The following is an 18,668-nucleotide window of genomic DNA, read 5'->3' as shown; positions in this document are numbered from 1 at the left end:
TGTGAACAAGAGATATTCATTGATGTTCGGCTTTTGTATTAGCTAGGGTCCTGTCCTGGATAAAGCTATGGGAAATAAACTACATGTCAATGGGCTCGTTGGCCGGGACTGAGCGCCTTCCTTGCATCAGTGTGAAAATGAGGGTCATATCATCTGAAGTATAAGTTTTCTTCTGCTGAAGGCTTTGTAACTGAAGGACATGGATTAATCTCCTCTTTGAAGAACATTCATAGAATCACAGAACCATAGAGTTGGAAGGGATTTCCAGGGTCATCTAGTCCAACCCGCTGCACAATGCAGGAAACTCACAAATACCTCCACATTCACAGGATCTTCATTGCTGTCAGATGGCCATCTAGCCTCTGTTTAAAAACCTCCAAGGAAGGAGAGCCCACCACCTCCCAAGGAAGCCTGTTCCACTGAGGAACCGCTCTAACGGTCAGGACGTTCTTCCTAATGTTGAGCCGGAAACTCTTTTGATTTAATTTCAACCCACTGGTTCTGGTCCTACCATCCAGGGCCACAGAAAACAATTCCACACCATCCTCTATATGACAGCCCTTCAAGTACTTGAAGATGGTGATCATATCACCTCTTAGCCACCTCGTCTCCAGGCTAAACATGCCCAGTTCCTTCAACCTTTCTTCATAGGACTTGGACTCCAGACTCCTCACCTCTTCATCGCCCTCCTCTGGACCTGTTCCAGCTTGTCTATATCCTTCTTAAAATGTGGTGCCCAAAACTGAACACAATACTCCAGGTGAGGTCTTACCAGAGCAGAGTAAAGCGATATCATCACTTCATGTGATCTGGACACTACACTTCTGTTGATACAGCCCAGAATTGCATTTGCCTTTTTAGCCACAACATCACACTGTTGACTCATGTTCAGCGTATGGTCCACTAAGACCCCTAGATCCTTTTGGCACATACTACTGCTAAGACAAGTCTCCTACATCCTATAGCCATGCATTGGATTTTTCCTACCTAAATGCAGAACTTTACATTTATCCCTGCTAAAATTCATTTTATTGATTTTAGCCCAGTTTTCCAGCCTGTTACAATCATCCTGTATCCTGTCTCTGTCTTCTACTGTTTTTGCAACCCTTCCCAATTTAGTATCATCTGCAAATTTAACAAGCATTCCCTCTATTCCTTCATCCAAATCATTTATAAAGATGTTGAACAAAACAGGTCCCAGGACAGATCCTTGAGGCACTCCACTTGTCACTCCTTTCCAAGAGGATGAGGAACCATTCACAAGCACTCTTCGGGTGCGATCTGTCAACCAGTTACAGATCCACCTAAATGGAAACAGGATCCAAACCACATTTTACCAACTTGTCAATAAGGATAGTATGTGGACATTGTTATTTTTGAGTTGCTCGTTGGACTACAAGTCATTGTTCATTGGTGAGGCTGCTTAATTCCATATAATTGAAGACTTTTGGTTCCTATTGTAAAAATTTGTAAAAATCTTTAAGAATTTGTATATTGAATGGCAACATATTAGTCATTATTAATACTTGAATAGAGGGAAAAGATATAAGATAAGATTTAATATTTTGTGATACATATAATTTTGGTCTTGTAAATGTATTAGTAATTTGTGTTTGCAACAACCTTTGGGCTTTTTGCATTAGTCTGTTATCGCATTCCCCCCCCCCCCCCCATTACTGCTGCCAGGTCTACCAATATGGCAGCAGACCTCCCACCAGCAATCCCTGCCACCCACTGCTCCTCTGATGGCCAATGGGAGAAAAATGAAGAAAAAATGCTGTAAGTATGATATCCTGCCTCTCTAAGGAGCTTTGAAAACTCTGTGGTTTTACAATGTAGTTTCTAGCAATTCCTAAAGAATAATGACATCATTTATGGGGATTTGCTGGAAGTGATATAATGTAATCATGGCAATGTCCTCCATGTCCTCATCCCCATCAATAGTGGTGGCAAGTACTCAGGCTCGAGATCACATCACCAAGTTGTAGTATGGTCAACTGTATTGTTCAGACCAGATAAGTTCCCAGTTCAAAACCCCCAAGTAACCTTAGGAAAGGTGCTTTTGGCTTCAATTCCATGTCTGTTGGCAAAACTAAATGAGAAATTGGAGATCTGTGACTGAGATCTCCCCAGATCTTTAAATGTCTTTTAACAGAAGCTGCAGCGGTGGGAAGAATTTGGATCAAGAGAGACTGCAGTGCTGGGGGATAGTATATAGTCCATTCTCCCTAACAGGCAGGGTGTTAGGGAAACTGCTCTCAAAATGAGATTGGGGAATTAGATTGAGAGACAGCTAGCCCAATAGGAATCTTTGTTATCTGTGTATACCAGGCTCAACCGATCAGAGAGTCAATGCTCAATAAAGGACTCTAATTTAATAAAATCAATTGTAATTTATTTGAAACAATAGCTCTTTCACACAAGGTATAAAAACAATCACACATTCACACAGGTCTAAGAAAAATAGAGAGATCAATAGGGGAACATAAAAGGATGGACATACAGGGTAATACTACCTCTCGCAGACTCCAAGGAAGGCTCCGATGGCGACGAATGAGGGAATGGGGGATGGACCCGAAACTGATCAGGAATCGGGGATGGATCTATACAGCGGGATAAGGGGGTTGCTGAATAGAGAGCACACCTGTGGGTAGCTAGTCCACAGGTTATATAGAGTCACCTTAGTCCTGAGGGGATGGGAGGTGACTGGGAGTGGTAATGGGAGGTTCCGCTGATGACCAAGAAGGCTGGACATCGGCTAGACCAATGGCGAGTCCATGGCGACACCTGATTGGGTGTATGCTTCAACCAATGAACATCACCTTTATCCTGGGCATCCTGGAAACTTCCAAGTTGCGACAGGGCCTGGGGCGGCTCCGGTGATATTAGTATGGGAATGGTTGGGTGATTGGGATGAGATGGGATTATCTGGGGAGGTGACAATAGGGAATCAGATATGAACCTAGGTATCCCGGTGTAGACAAAAGGGCTTGGAGGTATCAGGAAAGATCCTTCCTCTTTCTCATCATCTCCTGGGTGAGGACTGTTGTCCAGGATATTACTTAGCAATCAGGATTAATAGTGGAGCCATTCATAAATGAGGTAGGTTGCTTGCGGGCTAGGAATGACTCAAGGTGCGTACGTGAGGTTCCCACTAAGAAGGAGTGAGGCCCGGCCAGGCAGGAAGATGGCTACATGTGGTGTTAGCGAAACACAGTGGCTTCCATGCTTAGCGCTTCAACACCGTTCGCCTGGACAGCTCCGTGGCGGCGTAGCCTCCTCCTCGCCATGGCAGACTCCACGCGGTAGCGGGGAAACGTCTGTGTGCGTCTGCAGACACTCTGTGCCTGTCTCAAGCACTTGTATAATTAGCAGTTGGTACACATGAGTCCTATGTAGTTCCTGGATAGTTTTTACTCGCATTCACTGGCCAGGCGGATGCAAGCTCACTTCTCCAGGCGCCCTGGCAACCATGTTTGTGAAAGAGGGGTCATTTTCTCACAAGGGCTGGTCCTAGACTGTCTGGCACCCCCCTCTGCACTGATAACATCACCAAGTCACATGGGGAGCACCCAGTTTGGCACCCCCAGAAGGACAGCATCCTACGCAATTGCCTAGTTTGCCTAGTGGCAGGGTCGGCCCTGCCAGCAGCAGTTTCAAAGTGAAAGTAGGGTTGATTTCCACGTTATGCAATATATAGATTGAGTCCCTCCAGGATGAAAACTTGTGGGTTTCTGTAATTAACCAAATAGATTTCAGTAATTAAGCAAGCAAGGTTGGGGGCTGGCACACGGGCATCATGCTGGCTTGCTGATGTGGAGTTATGCAAATCCTGTAGCCTCCTGTGATGTCACTGCCAGGTTTCACTGGAAGCAATGTCAGTGAGCCTCAAATTCCCCACCCCCATTTCTTCCCACCAGGTTGCCAGGAGGCCTCCCATTATGGCAGGTGACCTGGCAGCCCTACAATAATAAGGAAATAACAATGTGGTCTATCTTGCAGGGCTGTTGTAAGAATTATTAAGGTCATGCATGTAAAGCACTTTGGGCATTTAGTGAAAATGTAGGGGTGCCAGCCTCTGGACTGGACCTTGAGATTTCTCAGAATTACAGTTTATTACAGAGGTCACATCCCCTGGAGAAAATGGATGCTTTGGAGGGTGGACTTTATGGCATTGTACCCCATTGAGGTCCCTGTCTCCCCAAACTCAACCCCCAAATCTCCAGGAATTTCCTAACCTGGATCTGGCAACTCTACACTCCTCCCTCCCACCATCCCCTGCTGCTGGCCTGCAGTGGGGGGATCTGACAATCCTAGTGGAAATGGCACATATAAATAATAAGTCTTGTTAATGGGTTAGGATCAACATTCCAGCTAAGCTGAGTTAATGTGAGCTAGCTCACAGTTTTTTAGCCTCTGGCTCACAAATTTTTGTCTTAGCTCAGGAAAAATGGCCCCTGAGCAAACTAATTTATGTAGTAGCTCACAACTTTAATGCCAGTAGCCCACAAAGTAGAATTTTCGCTCACAAGATTCCACATCTTAGAGGGATCTTTAGGATCCAAACAAGACATATCTGTATATAGGGAAGCTGTAGCTTTGTTTGTTCCTTTTATTTCACATTTATATAGAATATTTGTGTGCTACTTTCCCAGGGACCTGTTCCAGGCAACTCACAACTAAAACAAAACCAAACAAGACATTAAAGATGCTGCAGCATTTTCCATTGCTAAAGAGAGAAGCTGTTTTTTGAACACAGCATCAGCAAAATAACAACTGGACAGCAGTGAATTGGTACTGATGTGGGTGGAAGACTCAAAAACCCACCCCTCCCCATCCACATGCAAAAATGGTTAGTTTCAGGGCTTTTTTTTTTTTTAATCTGGAGCTTCTTTGCATATTAGGCCACACTCCCCTGATGCAGCCAATCCTCCTGGAGCTTACAGTAGACCCTGCACTAAGAGCCCTGTAAGCTCTTGGAGGATTGGCTACATCAGGGGTGTGTGGCCTAATATACAAAGGAGTTCCTGCTACAAAAAAGCCCTGGTTGGACTGCAGTCTTTCTGGGACAATCTACCAAAGCAGGTTTGGGAAACGTTAGAACAAACCAGGAGAGATCCTTGGAGGATAACATTGTACAGATGCTCAATGAAAGCATTCTGGTTTGGAAGCCAAGGTGGAAAGAACCTCATTTCATTGACACAAAAATTTCCATAAATATCCAGACCAAAAATTACAATGCAAAACTTAGCATTTTTTACATTGGAGTAACCCATGTCATATCAAAATAGTTAAATGCCATGAAATTTAGCACTTTGAGACCCCCTAGGTTAAATTAACAATTTAAAGAATGTCATTATTCTCTGACTAATATATTCTACACATGGGTTCTTTAGTATTCTGGCACAGTAACTAAAATCACACTCATCTAACACTACATCTGCTAATAGCTACGTGTCAAACAGAAAACCCAGCTAATAATTGCATCCTGTATATGACCAAATTACCTAAAAAAAAAAAAAAAAATCTATAGCTCATAGATGCTGGATTGGTTACCGTCTCCTGCATATAAGAACAGCATTGTTGACTACCGAGACAATATGTCTAGTTTTAATTCATATACTGTCTTCAAAAGTTCTGATCTGTGTGATTGAAAAACTGCATAATAGAACAAGTACTATAAAGGACTTCATTCTCCACTGTTCAATCCTAGCCTTCTTCTGCAGTTTCATCTGCTTGAATTGTTTTAACAAGTCCCTTGTGGGCCACCATATTACTGACTGATCTCAAGAAGAAGATGAGCTGGTTTTTAGACCCTGCTTTTCTCTACCTTGAAGAGTCTCAAAGCAGCCTATGATCTCCTTCTCTTCCTCTCACCACAACAGGCACCTTGTGAGGTAGGTAATGCTGAGAGAGAGTTCTGAGAGAAACTGACTGGCCCAAGATCACTCAGCAGGCTTCATATAAAGGAGTGAGGAATCAAACCCAGATTAGAGTCTACTGTTCTTAACCACTATACTGTTCTGGCTCCACTGATCTGCTCAGCAGAGCTGCTCAGAAAGAGGTTGTTTCAGTGAGCAAACATTGCTCTTTGGATGGAAATGAATGGCAGTAGCCCAACTGAACCTAGCAAGGGGTAAACAAACAATTCTGCTTGGGTGAACCTAAAACTTACATCTGATCCCAGATAGCTGAGGCAAGTGTGCACAATTTTGAGTGCCATGTAACAGAGACAGTTAAATCAAAAGGGTTACACACGGAGAGGCTACAAAACAGCTTGCATCGGAGCGCGGCACTAAATTGCCTCACCAGTGTTCTGAGGCTGTCAGCCACACATCCCAAGCTAGCAATTAAAGGGGCATTGCGATGATGGCTTGCCCTGAGTTTCAACCTACTTTGACAGCTGTCTCATATTTAAGCTCTTTCCCATAAAGGATTCTAAACATGTCATTATTTTTGCATCTCCAAACATAACCTATCCTGTGAAGCACCTGACTAGGTATCCTGCACTCTGCAAGCGGATCAATAGAAACCGTGACGTCTCCTATTTTTAGGTCTAGCTTGGCAGCTTTTGCACTTTTCCCCTGAAGGGCAGATATGTCAGCTAATCCAGTTTTCAGACATGGGAATTTGAATTAGGGTGACAATTTCATCGATTATGGCAGACATCAGCCCCCATTCTCCATGGAAATCACGGGGGAGGGGGAGAATAGCGGCTGGATAAACAGAGGGGCTCAGTCCCCCAAATGACCAGCTGCTCTGTATTGGCAAGCTGATTGACTAGGGAAAGCAATGAGAAAGAACAAAAACAAATTATCCAAGTGCAAACCTAATGGTGTGTACAAATATCTTTTATAAAAATGCTGGATCAAAAAATTGTATTTTATTTGCATTAATGCCTCTTTATGACAGCTCATGTTACATATGTACTAACTCTCCTCTTACAGATGTTTATATCAGCGCTGACATCAGAATACCCTTAGGTGGGCACCTGCCGGGGTCCAGAGTTTCTGGTGGGGCCCTCAGCTGCCGACACCCCAACCCACCATTTCGCTGCCAGCTCATTTGTGAGTGCTTCACCACCCATGTGTCCAGCTGCACACACTGCCCAGTAAATCAGGCTGTGGGCAGTGCAGATGGCTGTGAGCATGGGCAGTGGGAGAGGAGGAGGAAGAAGATGACGAAGAAGAAGGGGGATTTTTTTATACTTCATTTTCTCTACACTAAGAAGTCTCAAAGTGAGACACATGGTGAGTGGGAAGGGGGCCCTAGGAACTCTCTGCCTGGAGCCACCTTAAAATCTTGAACTGTTCCTGATTTATATCCCACTTTCCTTTCAATGGTGACTCAAAGCAACTTAAAACATTGTGCTTTCCCCTCCATTTAATTCTCATAACGATCCTATGAGTAGCACCTTAGACTAACAAAATTTGTAGTAGGGTATGAGCTTTCATAAGTCACCAAAATGAGCAAGTGACTCACAAAGGCTCATATCCTACCACAAATTTTGTTAGTCTTTATGGTGATCCTAGACTCTTACTCTTCTGCTGCTGCAAACAGGCTACCCATCTTGAACAATCCTATGAGGTTAGGTTAGACTGAGAGTGACTGACCCAGTAAGCTTCCATAGCAGAGTGGAGATTCGGACTTGAAGCTCCCAGATCCTAGTCTAATCACTATGCCACACTGGCTCTTTCTATAGTCATGTATGGTGGGGAGCAGGTCATATATCAACATGCAAATTCCACCATCAGTTGATTTTTAATCAAAATAACTTCAAGCAATAACACCCTGGCAAATCTGCCCTGACTCTTACAATGCCTTCATAGATGGAGATTATACCTGGAGTTACCAAGAGGCCTGAAGAAAAATGTCCTGTCCCTTTAACATGTAGAAATGGGGAGTTGCAACTTTTAATGCTATGGAAGTAAATAACATCACCTGGTAAATGACATCTCATTACGCCTCCATTATGTAAGCCAAAATGCCCTCAAAACGAGGTTGGGGAATTGTCAGGTGGGTACTTGACTTTAAAAGGATCAGAGCCTATGTATACAGGCTTCACATCCAGAAACTATTGCTCAAATATGCCAGGGACACTAATTAAGTAAAAGCAATTAAAATTTATTGTAGAAAATATAGATCTCACACACAAGATAAAATACTCATAAAATCATACATACAGTCCTAAGAAAAATAGAGAGAGAGATAGGGAAACACATGGGTAAATGAACAGGGTGATAATTACCGATCGCAGTCTTCAAGGAAGGCTCCAATGGCGATGAGCGAGGAAGAGGGAGAGGGGACCCGAAACAAGGCCTCAGAATTGGGGATGGATTTAGACAGTGGAATTGGGATACTGCTAGAAGCACACCTGTGGGTAGCTAAGCCACAGGTTATAAGGACTGCCTTGAGCCCTCAGGGAATGGGAGGTACGAGGGAGGAGGAAAGTGGTCAGCTGGTGCATGACCTCAGAAAAAGCGGAGGCTCTGCAGTGACCATAAGGGCTGGTCTTGTGCGGTAGCCAATGGCTGGTATGGAGGGGACACCTAATTGGCTGCCTGCTCCTGGCCAATGAGGTCTTGGCACTAGTTACCTGATTGGACATCTAGGTAACAATGGGCCAAGGTGGGGTGCTCCAGGGTAGCTGTCAAGGGAAAGAAAGGGTGAAACTACTGGAGTGGAGGTATATGGAAGTGGCTGAACTTAGATGCAGTGGTGACAATAGATGGCCAAATTGCTGCCTAAGGTATCACCCGGTCTACACAAAGACACTTGGCTCAGGGTGGAGATGGTCTTTCTTCTCCTCAATCTTCCATTGGCACCAGTCTTTGTCTAGAGTTCCGTTGGACAAAGACTGTGGCGGTTGGACAGTTGTACACGCCCGAGATAAGTTTAATTGCTGTAAAGGTGCCATCTGGTGAGTACATGAGCTGTTCGCTTTACTGGAATACAGTCTGGCATGGTAGGAAGATAGCTGCGTGTGGTGTTAGCCTCCCACGGTGGATTCCATGGTCAGTGCTGAAAACCGCTCACCTGGATAGCTCCTGGCAGCGCAACTTCTCCCACTCCACTGCCAAGATGGACATCACACGGAGCAACGGGGAAACCATCTGTTCTCTTGGTTAGCACTCTTTCACCGGTTTTCGAGTGCTATAGCAGCGGTGTGGCTGCTAGTACTGTACAAATCCCTTCCATGCCTGGATAGGCAAACCCACACTCTCTGGCCAGACGTGTGTGAGCTACTTCTCCAGGCGCTCTGGCAACCAGGCTGGTGACTACGATGTTCTCTAAGGGGGTTTTTCCTCACAATTAATGGGGCAGAACATTTTTCTGCAGTTCTATTGGCAAGACCAACAACACCTCCAAGCAACCTCTCCATGTTCTAACTCTTGAAAAATTAAAGGATTAATGTCAGACTACATCTTTTTTGCTTGCACATTGAACCCATTAATTTTTGATGTGCCCATAGATGTGTTGGTGACACATGAAGCTTTTAGGCTGAATTGTGGGTTCCAGTTAGGGTTGTCAGCTCCAGGTTGGGAAATACCTAGAGATTTTGGAGGTAGAGCCTGAGGAGAGGGGATTGGGGCGGAGAGGAATTTCAATGGGCCATAATGCCCTACAGTCTACTTTCCAATGTGGCCATGTTCTTCAGCAAGTGTCCTTGCTTTGGGGCAGGGGATTATAAGACATCCTTTGGAACCTGACTACATTATTAGTTTTTATTTCTGGCAAGGCCAGTTTACACATTACAAGGTCCTGGCATTCTCTAAATGTCTCCGTAGTCACCTCAGCCTTATCCATGACATGCCCAACACATGTCAAGTCACAGTCGGACATACATCATAGAAGCTCATCTTAAACAAAGCTCATTTGTTTGGTGTTATGAGGAGGCACCTGAAGGAGGAGAAGTTTCTCTCCAGCAATGTTTCTATTGGCAAAAAATGGGACAGGATGGAAAACAGAAGCTCCTTCTCCCTTCCCCCTTCTTGCTCCCTTGCAGCGCTGATTTCATGAGTGTTGTTTAAACCAAGTTCCCCCAACATACTCTGTGAGTCTGGTTGCATGCTCATCCCCCAGTGTCTGTCAGGCATATTGTGTATTTGAGCCCTATGGTGCGTGGGGATAAGGGGCTTAAGCCATTGTCCAAGCCTGAAATAGCCCAGGGGAGCAGCTCTTTGCTTTACTGGGGAACTTGAATGTTCTGTTGAGCTTTGTTTGAGTTTCCCCAGTTGGGCAAATAGCAAATCCTTCTGCAAATTTCAAGTAACAAAAATGGTGCAGGGGAGAAAGCTCAAGTCTACTCTCCCCATGTGCCTTGGTATCAATTTGAATCAAACCCACATGCACCTCAGAGCACAGAACTCTCAGATCCATGACTGTTGAAGGACCAGGGGTACATAAGGAATTTGAAATGTGAAAATGGATCTATTTAAGGTTGCATTTCTAAACATTCTAAACCTTGGAATCACTGACTTCTGTGGGATTTATTTTGGAGTCAGCATGCACATGATTGTGCTTTGTGCCTTTTAAGCTAGGTGGTTTCTTCAAAACAAAAAATAATTGGCACAGAGACCTCGTGCTGCTGGTTCTTCCTATAGGACTGTCTTTTTCTCTTCCTTTTCCCTGAATATTTCATGTAATTTAGGTGCAGAATAGAAAGACATGTCTGTTAGGAGTCAAATCATGCTAGCCAGACAAGTATCAGGATAATCATCACCTCACCGGTTTATGATAACTAGAAAGAGATCTGCTGAAATTGCACAGTAGTTGAGACACCGAGAATCCTTGTTACTGCTGATTGCTTCCGTCTTCAACATTTCTTTTTGGAGAAAAATACTTACCAGTCATTGTAAGCCTCCCAAAGACATCTTGATCTCAGAAGCAGTGATACTATATCAACCAGGGAGAAAGTGGTGGCAGTGGGAACTGAAGACACCGTAATGCAAAATCCAGATGCCCTGTTCTAGCAAATGTTATCAGCACATACCGGCCGGCCGTCCATCAGTAGATAGAGCTGGGTGTCATCAGCATACTGGTGACACCCCAGCCCATACCTGGGCAAGAGGCCGCATATAGATGTCGGGCAATCTGGGCAAGAGGCCGCATATAGATGTTGAATAACATCGGGGAGAGAACCGCCCCTTGGGACACACCACAATCGAGTGTGCGCCTCCGGGATAGCTCCCCCCCAATTGCGACCCTTTGTCCCCGACCTTCCAGGAAAGAGGAAAGCCACTGTAAGGCTAACCCCTGAATCCCCGCGTCGGCGAGGCGGCACGTCAGTAGCCGATGGTCGACCGTGTCGAACGCAGCCGACAGGTCTAACAACATCAGCACCGCCGAGCCACCCCCGATCCAGAAGACATATAGGACATGTCATGAAAGCCATACATTAAATCTTTGAAAGTGAATACTACTACATATCTCTAATCTCTTTCTGTGTGCATGTGTGTCTTCACAATGTGATTCCCAATGACAAATGCCAGCAGTGGCTGATGGACTATTCACACCCCTCTTAATATAGAAGAGACTGATGTTACTCCAGTCTTTCCTTCCCTTCCTCAGCAGCCTGGAATTGCTGCAGGTATACATATCTTCTGTTCTAGTCTGTTTTAAGGACAAAAGCCAAAAACAAAGCTCTAATTAAATAAAAAGGGAACAAACTAGAAAGCAAAAACCATGACTAATTGCTTTTCGAATGCAGAACAAAGTCTTCTCCTCTGCCTAATTACGTTGCAGGAATGAAGAGAATTTTACAGGAATTACATACAGTCACGCCAGCAAATTAAAAGCTAAGCAGGGGCCCCGTCTTCCAGCAGCACATGCTTGAATATAAAAGCTGAGAAGATGGAACCAAAAGGAAGAAAATGATGATAATAAATGGCTTTCCCCCCCTTCCATTCTGGCAGGCTGAAGAGCAGAACTATACATTCAGAAATGTCACACAAATAGTGCAATCTAAAGCAATTATTCTTTTGAGACCACTGAAGTCCATGGACTTAGAACTCTGCTTAGAAGTGCACCATTGACATCAATGGGGCATTGAAGTCAGTGGATGCAGAATTCAGTTTAGAACTGGACTGGACTGGACTGGACTGGAAAACAGTTTTTTCTATCCAGTTTAGGACATACTCAGTGAACATACCATTTGTGCTTTCTTTGGTTATATGGTTGTTTCCTAACAGACTCTAATAAATACACAAAAATGCTGTGCTTTAAAGGTCCCCCAACTATATTTCTTAATGTGGTAATGCACAATACAAGGAAACATCAACTCCCTACTATTAACATATATGATGTCCCATGTACACAATAAAGTTACATTCATTCAACATATACAAGTAGTCACAAATGATGCGCAAATTACATCTATGTTTAGCCCTTAGATGAAATCACTATGCAGTCTGTGATGTTCCATTTGAAGACTCCATAGACTATGGAAAAAACAATCCAATCCAAAAGAGATCCCAGTGACTTCTTGTTTTGTATACTTCTTCAGTGGTGATCAAACATGTCTACATAGCTGTCAAAAATTATTTACGTAACAATCACCTGGATTAATGCAGAATTTATATTGACATGTAACTTACAGACAACATTTTTAAAAATCCCCTTTCAGATATTCGATGTTGGCACATGTATAATAGAAGTGCACGCTGCCCATGATCTACCTGATACATTCCAGCTTTGGTATAGATGAACAGAACTCTGAATTTTTTGAGATAATTCATTCACAACATGTACCAGAACTGTGTTCTCATGGAAATATATGTGCATTGCCCTATTTAAACAAAATGGTGACCATGGACATCAAGAGGATCATGGATAGCAGATGTTCCCATTATGTGTGGTTCAGGTCTCATTTTGGGCAGGAGCTCATAAGAGCGGAGCTCCAGAACCTACATTTATTGTGCTCTTTATTCCACCACCACACACACAAAAATACATGCTTCCGGGCTCCACTGTTCACCCCCCCTGTGAGAATTTTGCTGAACTCTAAGAGTTGACAAACTTTCTTACATTTCCCCCCCACAAAAAATGGGAAAATATCCAAAACATATCAAGCAGACAAATGGAAGTCTTCATTATGCCACCATGGCCACATAGGAGAAAGTCATTTAAAAAGCATGATGGGAGTAAGGTTTTATGACAATTATAATTCCAGAAGCATTTTAAGGTACACGCTGACATAATTTAGTACATCTTCCGGTGATGTTAGGGTGTGTGGCATATGCAAATCAGTTGTGCTAATGAGCTCTGGCACCTCTTTTTCTACAAAATGACCCCTGGTGTGGTTGATGTACCAAAACCAAACTTCTGAAAGGGTTAAAGTCTTCTGGTTCAATATCTTGCTTTACTGTTGGTGCTGCTATGTTAGCCCCTATATACTGTTTGCAAAGAGTACATCAAGGAAGCTGAAACAACATGATGCTTAAAAGGTTATGGGAATCAAGATTTCTTTGAGCAGAGTCATATCCATGAGAAGACAGCTGAAGCATTAGGGGGAAGGGAATGACTACACTATACCTAAGGGATTAGGGAGGGCTGGTTTAGGGTGCACTAGATAGTCTATATCAGCAGTTCCCATTTGCAGGGTCACAACCCAGTACCGGGCCATGGAAGCCTCAATACTGGGTCACAAGAAATGCTAAAGCCAGCCCAGCAAACCATGAGCTCTGCTCTGTTTCCTTCCTTTCCTGTCTCTCTGTTGTGCTAGGCTTGAAGGCTGCCACAGGCTGCAAAGCCTGAGTTCCATTTTCCTTCTTTCCATCCCCCAATGTCTCTGTGTTGTGCAGATAAAAGCTAGACTTGAAGACTGACACAGGCTGCAAAGCCTGAGCTCCATTTTCCTTCTTTCCATCCCCCAATGTCTCTGTGTTGCACAGAGAAAAGTTAGGCTTGAAGACTGACACAGGTTGCAAAGTCTGAGCTCCGTTTTCTTTTTTTCCATCCCCCAATGTCTCTGTGTTGTGCAGAGAAAAGCTAGGCTTGAAGATTGACACAGGCTGCAAAACCTGAGCCCCATTTTGCTTCTTTCCATCCTCCAACGTCTCTGTGTTGTGCAGAGAAGAGCTGGGCTGTTTCTTCTTCCTTCTCCCCCCTGGCTGGGTTATCTGATGGTGAGAAAGGCTTTTTTGTCCCCTCTTCTTTCTTTCTTTTCCTGCAAGTGATGCTCTGTCTGTATTCTTGATGCTGGGGGGAGGGGGGAAGCAACAGTGGGGGGGCTTCTAGTGCCCTAGCCTTACTGGTGGACATTCTGGTGCTTTTTGGGCACTGTGTGAGAGAATTTTGGACTGGATGGTCCACTGGCCTGATCCAACATGGCTTCTCTTATGTTCTTTCTTTCCATGTCTTTCTTTTCCTTTCCCTTCCTTCCTTCCATTTTTACTGGATGAAACTTTTCTATTCATCATACTGTTGTTGCAGACATAGGAGCTCTGTCAATGAAAAGTTGGCATCCATAGTTGCAGCCAGCTGGCCTTTTTATGAGATTTCTGTGTGAGTGAGTGAGAGTGAGAAGTGGGGCAGAAAGAGATTATTGGAGATTACTGCTGCATATTTCAACAGCAGTGGAAGTGATGGTACTATGAACTTGGCACCATTTTACTGGTCCTGCTTTTAACAGCTATCTGACACCAAAATTAAACTCCTTCTGTAGATATTAAAAAGGATGAAAGAAGTTCACTGGCTAAATATCTGCACAGCAGGTTGCTTTTAAAGGCGTGGGAAACACAGCCAGTAAAAAGCTGCAAGCCCCTCCTAAATATCCTTTTTGGGATAACTGCAGAAAAGCTTGTATGAACTTCATATAACTTGAAATTTATTCATAAATTCCAGTACAATTATCTGCTACCTTTCACAGCAATTTCCCAGGGTTTCAGCCAAGAAAAAGTATGAAAAATAACTGTCAAAAGATTTTCTTGAAACCAAGCAAGCTTGGTTGTAGTTTGACACAGGGTTCCAAAAGCAACAGCTGAAGGAAGGGCCTACTAAATGTGTCAGCATATTTTGAGGTAGAGAAGCTGCCAGGGCCCAGTGTGGGTGGTGCACAGTGCATTATTAAGCTGCGCCTTGTCAGAGACTGAGCACATTTCAGAGAGCTCTGGGATAAAGCAGAGAAGTGCTACAAGGGTGATGTTTGTGGCTCAGTAGCTGGGGAAGTTGCTGAAAACTTCTGAGTTTGTGTGAAGGGCTGAAGGTGAAGGTGATTGAAGGTGATTGTAGCTGATTGATTAGGAGTGGCTGTGTTCCCCACCCTCTTTGCATTATTAAGCTGTGCCTTGCCAGAGACTGAGCACATTTCAGAGAGCTTTGGGATAGAGCAGAGAAGTGCTACAAGGGTGAAGTTTGTGGCTCAGCAGCTGGGGAAGTTGCTGAAAACTTCTGAGTTTGTGTGAAGGGCTGAAGGTGAAGGTGATTGTTGCTGATTGATTAGGAGTGGCTGTGTTCCCCATGCTCTTTGCATTATTAAGCTGCGCCTTGTCAGGGTGAGAGCTAAAGGGCTCTTGGTCTGTGGCTCTTAGCCTGGGGGCTGTGTAAGGACCAGGAACCCAGATTCCTTGTGTTCCCAATAAGGTAAGTAGACTCTCCAGATGGGGAGCCACATAAACAAACAGGGTTTAAAAAGGGGCTGTATATTTTTTTTAAAAAAAGCTATAATGAAGGTAGAATGCCAGCAGGGGGGGGTGGGGGCTTTCCAGTGTTTTGCACTGAGTGTCACATGTGTGACTATCTGCCCACAGAACAGAAGTCTTGGGTGTGTGCTCAATGCAAGGAGCTCCTGGTCCTCAGGGAACGAGTTTGTACCCTTGAGGCCGAGGTGACTGCCCTGGAGAAGCAGAGACGGTCAGTTAGGCACTTGGGGAAGACTCTCGGGGGCGTATTAGATGAGCCCCGCTCTGAATGTAGCAGCCCCGTTGCTGCCAGGGAGCATGAGGGTCGAGAGGGAACAGGGCACTGGGCTGAGGATAAGGGGAATGTGCCCTCAGAAGGGACATCTTCAGTTGGTGAACGGGAATCCTTTCATGCCAAGGAACCATCCCTGGGCAGGGAGAGAGGGGGGGTCTTGGTAGTTGGTGATTCGATCCTTAGGCAAGTGGACAGCTGGGTGGCAAAACCATGTACTGACCGTATGGTGACTTGACTGCCTGGTGCAAAGGTACCGGACATTATGCGTGTTGTAGATAGGTTGATAGACAGTGCTGGGGAGGAGCCAATGGTCGTGGTGCACGTTGGCACCAACGATGTGGGGAAATGCAGTCGTGAGGTCCTGGAGGAAAAATTTAGGCTGCTGGGCAGGAGACTTAAGGCCAGGACTTCCAAGGTAGCCTTCTCAGAAGTGCTACCTGTTCCACATGCAGGGCTGGAGATACAGGCACAAATTATAAGTCTCAATGTGTGAATGAGACAATGGTGTAAGGAGGAAAGGTTTAAGTTTGTTAGGCACTGGGATGCTTTCTGGAACAAGCGGGAGCTGTACAAAAGAGATGGTCTCCACTTGCCCCCAGATGGAACCAGGCTGCTGGTGCTTAAAATCAAAAAGGTGGCAGAGCAGTATTTAAACTAAATCTTGGGGGAAAGCCGACAGGAGATGAAATGTCTCTGCTTCGGGAGGACTCATCTCAAAGAGATGAAGGGTTAGCTCTTACTTTTCTACTGGGTAATGGATCAGAGTTGTCCACTGAGATGGTGACAAACAGTATGGACTGCCTGCCAGAGTCTTGAGGCGGCAGGAGGAAGGTGGTGGGCCTAGCTTGCCTGGGAAATTATAGATGTTTGTATGCAAATGCTAGACGTGTTCAAAGTAAAATTGGTGAGTTGGAATGTTTAGTGTTGGGAGAAAACATAGGCATTGTGGGAATTTCAGAAACTTGGTGGAATGAGAAGAATCAGTGGGACACGGTGATTCCTGGATATAAGTTATATCGGAAGGATAGGGAGGGAAGGGTTGGAGGTGGGGTGGCTCTGTATGTCAGAGAGGGCATACAGTCCAGTAAGACTGAGGTCAGAGAATTAGATTCCCTTCTAGAAATGCTTTGGGTTGAAATAGAGGGCCCAAAAGGAAATTTAACTATGAGCGTTTGTTATCACCCACCAAATCAAAAGATAGAGGATGATTATAATATGATGGAAGGCTTAAAGATAGTGGCTAGACATAAAAACTGTGTTGTCATAGGTGATTTTAACTACCTGCAGATTGATTGGATCAATATGTGTTCTGGTCGAGAGAAAGAGATTGAGTTTCTAGATGCTCTCAATGACTGTGCTATGAAGCTGATGGTCTCTGAACCTACCAGGGGTGGGGCGATCCTGGATTTGGTCCTAAGCAATGCCCAAGACTTGGTGAGAGATGTAAAAGTGATCGCACTGCTTGGGAGCAGTGACCATAACATTATTGATTTCACCGTTTGTATAAATAGAGAGTTGCCCCCAAAAGACCAGCAAAACCATGTTTAACTTTAAAAGGGGTAAATTCTCTGAGATGAGGAGGCATGTGAAGAGGAAAATGAAAGGAAAGGTAAATACAGTCAAAACCCTTGGGGAAGCTTGGAGGCTATTTAAAACTACAATCCTAGAAGCTCAGTTAAAATATATACCACAAGTTAGGAAAGGCACAAACAGGTATAAGAAAAGGCCTGCATGGTTAACAAACAAAGTAATGAAAACTGTAAAAGGTAAGAAGGACTCCTTTAAGCGGTGGAAAGCTAGTCCAAATGAGATTAATAAAAGGGAACACAGGATGTGGCAAATCAAATGCAAGACTGTGATCAGGCAGGCAAAAAGGGACTATGAGGAGCATATTGCAAAAAGCATTAAGACCAACAATAAAAATTTCTTCAAATATATTAGAAGCAGGAAACCAGACAGGAAGGCAGTGGGGCCCTTGGATAACCAAGGGGCCAAAGGATTACTGAAGGAGGATAGGGAAATGGCTGAGAAGCTGAATGCATTTTTTGCCTCCGTCTTCACTGTGGAAGATGAGAAGTGTTTGCCTGCTCCAGAACCACTTATATTGGAAGGAGTGTTGAAAGACCTGAGTCAGATTGAGGTGACAAGAGAGGAGGTCCTACAACTGATAGACGAATTGAAAACTAATAAGTCACCAGGTCTGGATGGCATACATCCAAGAGTTCTGAAAGAACTCAAAGTTGAACTTGTGGATCTTCTGACAAAAATATGTAATCTTTCATTGAAATCTGAGGACTGGAAGGTAGCAAATGTCACCCCCATCTTTAAAAAGGGATCCAGAGGAGATCCGGGAAACTACAGGCCAGTCAGTCTGACTTCAATACCGGGAAAGTTGGTAGAAGCCATTATCAAGGACAAAATGAGTAGGCACATTGATGAACACAAGTTTTTTTTTTAAAGTTTTTAAAACATTTATTGATCAATACACAACATACAACCAACAAACATCTATAACTAACATACAACTTTTTCTCTAACTAACCACTGTCCTCTTGCACCCTCACCACCACCTCACCACCACCCTTCCACCCATCCATACATGGAGCTTGAAGGGCTTATCAATATACAGTTTCTATTTTCTCATAACAAATCCCATACTTCTAGTCCATACATATATTGGTTCCCATGTCTCTCTACATTCTTGCAAATTTCCATCCCATAACCTTGTAGTTAATGTATTCAATTCAGCGGCT

The sequence above is a fragment of the Heteronotia binoei genome, chromosome 2, assembly GCF_032191835.1.
Source record: "Heteronotia binoei isolate CCM8104 ecotype False Entrance Well chromosome 2, APGP_CSIRO_Hbin_v1, whole genome shotgun sequence".
Lineage (NCBI taxonomy): Eukaryota > Metazoa > Chordata > Lepidosauria > Squamata > Gekkonidae > Heteronotia > Heteronotia binoei.
The sequence above is the reverse complement of the archived record's forward strand: the minus strand, read 5'-3'. Positions refer to the sequence as shown.